This window comes from Lepus europaeus, chromosome 5 (genome assembly GCF_033115175.1).
Source record: "Lepus europaeus isolate LE1 chromosome 5, mLepTim1.pri, whole genome shotgun sequence".
Taxonomy (NCBI): Eukaryota; Metazoa; Chordata; class Mammalia; order Lagomorpha; family Leporidae; genus Lepus; species Lepus europaeus.
Genome location: NC_084831.1, coordinates 9,860,106 through 9,866,105, shown reverse-complemented (window position 1 = coordinate 9,866,105; position 6,000 = coordinate 9,860,106).

Below are 6,000 nucleotides of genomic sequence, written 5' to 3'. Positions count from 1 at the left end.
GTGTTACCCATGGGTGCGGTTCACTAAGAGACGGCAGCTTTGCGCTGAACTTCACAGTGGCACCTGCTCAGGGCAACGTGGACGCCGTTCGCAGACCGTGCTGGAGACCTCAAGCCCTGGATTAGCATTTCTAAGACGTTTGCCACTCAGCTGCCTCTGTCTCCTTCAGCGCGCACCTGCGGTGACAAGGGCGAGGAGGAGGGTGGTGTCAGGGGAGGGGAGGCCCGGCTGCTGCTGCTGTCGGAGGGTCCGTGTGCGGGGCTTAGCGGACGCCGCCAGACGTTGTTGGCTTGGCTGGGAGGAGCGGGCAGTGAGGCTGAGGTTGTGAAACCTCACCCAGGAGCAACGGTTCCTGCCATCAAGGGGCAGCTGTGCGCCTCTGGGTGGGGGCCCCGAGGGGGCCTGGGGCTGGGGGACTGAGCTGGGGGCGGGCATCGGGCGCGCGTGCCTGGGGGAGGCACAGCCCCCACTCTGCAGTCTCACTGCTCTTGGCTCCTGCGTTTGCATGGCTGCAGCTGGAGGCAGTGCTGGCAGGAGCCTGGCTCTTATTGGATGCCTACTGTATACAGATGGGGACACAGGCTCAATGGGCTGTGCTGGCAGGAGCCTGGCTCTCATTGGACACCTACTGTATACAGATGAGGACACAGGCTCAATGGGCTGTGCTGGCAGGAGCCTGGCTCTTATTGGACACCTACTGTATACAGATGAGGACACAGGCTCAACGGGTTGAACTGATCTCCTTGGGGATCCCCAATCGGGGACGGGCCGCAGCGGGACTCGAACTCGGCTTGTCTGCCCCAGTGCCCTTGCTCGGGTACTCTTGACTGTTCTCTTATTTTCAGAAGTTTGCGCTTGGCACTCATGCAAGGGGCTGGCTGAGGAGCTGTCACCCCTGGTTCCCTGGTGGCACATAAGAATCACAGTGCCCGGGACCTGCTGCAGACCCTGGAAGTGAGCATTTCTGGAGGTGAGGCCCACGCGCCGGTCATTGTCAAGCGCTTCAGTGGGCTGAGTCAAATGCTTGCCCAGGCCAGGTGTGGCCGTGGGGCTGTCGGGGGCATTTGGGGGAGGGTTGTCCACGGGGCCAGGCTGTGGCCTTGGTGCACCCCGGGCCTGGTAGGGGGGAGGTGTGTGGTTCAGGTCACAACACACTCCAGAGGCAGTGTCACCAGCCTCGGGGGCCTGGGCCACGCGTGTGGGAGCCCCAAGCAGAGTGCCCACATCTGAATGGTGAATGTGGTGTACTCTCCTTTATAGAGCTCCACGGCCAAGGTCACACAGAGGTGACCGAGGACCGGCCCTGTCTCCCCGGCATGTCACATCTGAGTTAGTTAAGATGTAAGAGCCAGCACCTTGCATGTAAACATCGCTATTTCCAGATGTCTGTGTGCCTTGGTTTGCTCGTCTCTATAATGGGTCAGTCGGTGGCCTGACAGCAAGGCAGGCCTGGCAGCCCCCTTGATGGGGTGCAGGGACCCCAACCCGCCACTCTCTCACCAGCCTCACTGTCTCCCACCGGCCTGCCTTTCCTATTTCTGTTGTCAAAGCCATGTGAGCTGCTGGCGCTGCTGGAATTGGGTAATATATTTTGAAAGGAGTCAGCGTGGCCTGGCTACAACGAAGAAAGCTCATTCCCTGTGCCTATTGCATACTGTCAACCTCTGTTCCCATCTGCCCCTAGGCCGGGCTGTCACCCCTCGAACACTCAGGCTGGGCCTGCATGGGGGCCTTTCTGGGGCTCCCTCGGCTTCCGTGATGGGAGGAGTGAAGTCCCCTTTGAGCCTCCCCAGCCCAGGCTGCCACATGCCACCTACCAGCTCCCACCAGGACGCGCAGTGTCCCTGGCACTCCCCAAGTTCAGGTGAGCACACCTCGGGCTGCCAGCTGCCCTTAGGGTGGGATTGCACCCAGGTGCGGGAGGGGCCCTTGGGCCCTGCAGGCAGCCCCTGGTCCCCCCTGCTGGACCTGGCAAGCTGCAGGCAGGGCGGGGCTCACCCCGGCTTCCCATAACAGGAACCAACAGCCCAGGGTGGCTTCCCAAGAGAGATGCCCACAGGGCGCAGGACGGGGTGGCAGAGGGACAGAGGCTCTGCTTGGGGGGCCTGCTGGGCCTCTGGCTGAAAGCTCGCAGGCTTCTAGAGCGTTCCTGGTCTCAGGGGTCCCCTGCACTTTGGGGGTGCAGAGGGGTAACTCAGAGTCTCAGCTTTGAACCAACTCCCAGAAATCTTGGCCAAGGGCACCCAGATATATTGGGGGCATAAAAGAGAGAGAAAGGAAGGAAGGAAGGAAGGAAGGAAGTGAGGGAGGGAGGGAGGGAGGGAGGGAGGGAAGGAAGGAAGAAAGAAAGAAAGAAGAAGAAGAAGAGGAGGAGGATGAGGAGGAGGAGGAGGAGGAGGAGGGAAAGAGGGAGAGGGAGGGGCAGAGAGAGAGAGAGAGATCGAGCAAGCGCGCAGGAGTGAGACCAGTGCTCTCTGACTGCGACCAGCAGGAGTGCCAGGCTGCTTCCACTCCATGAGGCAATGAGGGATGAGAAGGAGGAATCCAGCAGCCATTAATCCCTTCCCGAATCCCTGTGGGGCCGGCCGGCTTGGGTAGTCACCCACCCTGTTGTTAAACCTGCCTGTGGACGGCCATGCTGTCCCTACTGGGCTTTGAGCCCGATGGCCAGGCTGGGAGGCTGAGAAGCCAGGGACCTGCAATGACTCACTTGCCCCGACATCTCCACCCAGGCCTCGTTGAGCAAACCCGAGGCCTTGACCTAGAAAGGAGGGGCCCTCCGAGCAGATAACGGCACACGCGGCTGCAGCGGGCTTTGTTATTTGTGAGCACCCAGCCAATAGATACCCACCGAGTGCTTTTGTGCATGGCGCCGTGCGCACACAAATTGCATGCAGCTTAGCGTTTTTCCTGAATACTAGATTTGTGCTGAACCGAGCTGCCTGAACAGACATGCCTGGTCCTCCCATCCCAGGGGAGGAGCTGTGTGGTGGGGACTGGCCCCTAGGTGAGCAAGAGCAGTGGCGTGCCCGTTGCCAGGACCCGTGGACCCCACCCGCAATAGAAAAGCAGGGAAGGCTCTCCTTATTTATTTATTTTCTTAGAGATTCATTTCACTTATTTGGAAAGCAGACTGAGAGAGAGAGAGAGAGAGAGAGAGAGAGAGAGAGAGAGAAGTCTTCCATCTGCTGGTTCACTCCCCAGATGGCTGCAATGGCCAGGACTGGGCCAGGCTGAAGCCAGGAGGCAGGAGCTTCATCTGGGTCTCCCACGTGAGCGCAGGGGTCCAAGGGGCCTTGTTTACGTACCTGTTTACAATTCCGTTTACAACCAGCACAACTGCTGGATGAAGCAATACTTCCCAGGAGCAGAGACGTGTGAACACAGCCAGGAAGAGGAGGGGCGTGGGGGGCTGTGTAAGGTGGAGGGGGGCAGCGGGTGGGGAGGAGGAGAGGGTGGAGTTTGCAGCCAGCAGTGCTGGGGAGGCAGAGTTGGGGGTGATCCAAGAGAAGGGAGGTAGGGAGGAACAGCCGGCCCCTTGGGTGGGGTCTGCCTGGCTCAGCGAGTGTCTCATTGTGAGGACTGTGTCTGGACAAGCAGGGGGGGGGGGAGGAGGGAGGAGGGAGGAAAGACACAGAGAGAGGGCGGAAGGAGAGAGAGAGGCACCAGGGCAGGACTCTGACCCCTCACGTGGTCCCCGTGTCCCACGGTTTCTCCCAAAGACACTTCGTGCTCCAGCCGCTTCTGATGCTATTACCATTGGCGAAATTCTCTTTAGAAATCAGAGAGTGGGCTGGCGCCGTGGCTCAACAGGCTAATCCTCCGCCTGCGGTGCCGGCACACCGGGTTCTAGTCCTGGTCGGGGCGCCGGATTCTGTCCCGGTTGCCCCTCTTCCAGTCCAGTTCTCTGCTGTGGCCAGGGAGTGCAGTGGAGGATGGCCCAAGTGCTTGGGCCCTGCACCCCATGGGAGACCAGGAGAAGCACCTGGCTCCTGCCTTCGGTTCAGCGCGGTGCACACACTGCAGCGCCCCACCCGCGGCAGCCATTGGAGGGTGAACCAACGGCAAAGGAAGACCTTTCTCTCTGTCTCTCTCTCTCACTGTCCACTCTGCCTGTCAAAAAAAAAAAGAAATCAGAGTGACAGGCTCCTGAAGGTCGTCGCGGTCACACTCTGGGCCCAAGGCTCCCCATCCACAGGGGCATGAAGCCAACCGTCAGGCAAAAATGTTTGGGAGAGAATCCCGTCCTCCCTGAACCGGCCCGTGTCATTTTTCTTTTTCGGGAAACAATGCAGAAGCGCTCTCTGTCCTGCGTCGCTACTGTGTCCGTCCCCTGAGCCGTGTTGAGAGGATTGGAAGTACGTGGGACGATGCGAGTCGTGTGCAAACTCCGTGGCATTTTATGGAAGGGACTTGGGCATCCGTGGTTTTTGGGTACCCACGGGGGTCCTGGGACAGATCCCTCTTGGTAGCAGCTAAGCCCCCACGAGGGAGGGCTCCTGCCGTCCCCACACTGGACAAAGCTGAGCGGTTTGTTGTGGGTGGGGCATTGCTTGCCAAGGGCAGAGGGGAGCCGGGGTGGACCCCCTTCCTCCAGGACAGGGAGGTTAGCGTTGAGATGCTGGGGCTGCCCCGGCTACGGAGCTGGAAGCCGAGGAGCTAAGATGGGACCCCCCACGGTGGCATTCTGGGCCACCCATATCCAAGTGCCACCTGGAGTCCTGGCTGCTCTTCTTCCAATCCAGCCCCCTGCTAATGCACCTGGGGAGGCAGTGCAGGATGGCCCAGGCACCAGGGTTCCTGCTACCCAGGTCGAAGACAAAGAGGAGGTTCCCAGCTCCTGGCTTTGGCCTGGCCACCTTTGGTTGCTGTGGACATGGACATGTGCGTGTGCGTGTTGGGGGGGGGGTGTTGAGCCAGCAGATAGAATATCTATCTCTCTCCTCTCTCTCTCTGCCTCTCCCCCCCCCCCCCCACTCTGCCTTTCATCTTTAAAAAACTTTTTTTCGGACTGCAGCTGAACATGGATAATGGAACGGAAATTCCTGCATTCTCTTTTGCTTTCTTCCCAACATCTGTCTTTCCCTGGAACCTTCTCCCGGTTGTTCATTTCCCTGTTTAAGGTGCCTCCTCCCATTCTTCCCGTTAAACACACACTGAAGGGCGGCCGAGACGTGTCTTGCCCTTTCCACCTCCGTGCTCCGAGCCTGGGACCGTGCCCAGCACAGCAGGTGCTTTGCACACCTGTGCAAAGTCAGAATGGCTCCCTCTCCCCGAGAGGTGTGGGGACTCTGGGTTAAGTCAGTAGCAGAAGGGACTTCCGTTCCCGACTGGAAAGCTCTTCCACTACAGAACATCTGGAGATGCTGGACCGAATATAACTGACATCCGTTCAGTGCTCTGGTGAGCTTGCAGTTTCTCAGGGCCAAAAATAAGGCAGCAGCAGACAGCCAGAGGGGTGGGAGGGTGCTGAAGCCACGGGAGCAGAGGATGAGGGCAATTGGGTACCCGGAAGACTTAGTTCTTACTCGGGGATGGGTACTGCAAGGTCTCGGACTGCCCCAAGGCAGGAAGACAGAACTGAAGTCAAAGCTGTTGAGTTAGTTCATTTTCCATCGCTGTAAGTGAATACCAGAGTCCTGGTAACTTATAGGAACCGAGGTTTACGTAGCCCATGATTCCAGAAGCTGGGAAGTCCGATTTCAAAGTGCTGGCTTCTAGCTGCAGAGGGCATCCCGTGGTGAGCCAAGCAAGCGTGACAGATAGCGCGAAGCCACGTCCTCAGTAGCCCACGCATCCGTGGACCCACGCGTGGATCCCTCCATTCACAAAGGCACAGCCTCATGACTTCCCAAGGGGCTCTCCTGTCCACACCCCTGCCCTGGGGACTGTGGGAGCCCATTTTCTGTGACTATAACACAACACACGAGGATGGATTCTTTATGAAGCAAAGAGGTTCCCTGAGCTCACGGTGCTGGAGGTTCTAGGGTACAGTGCCAG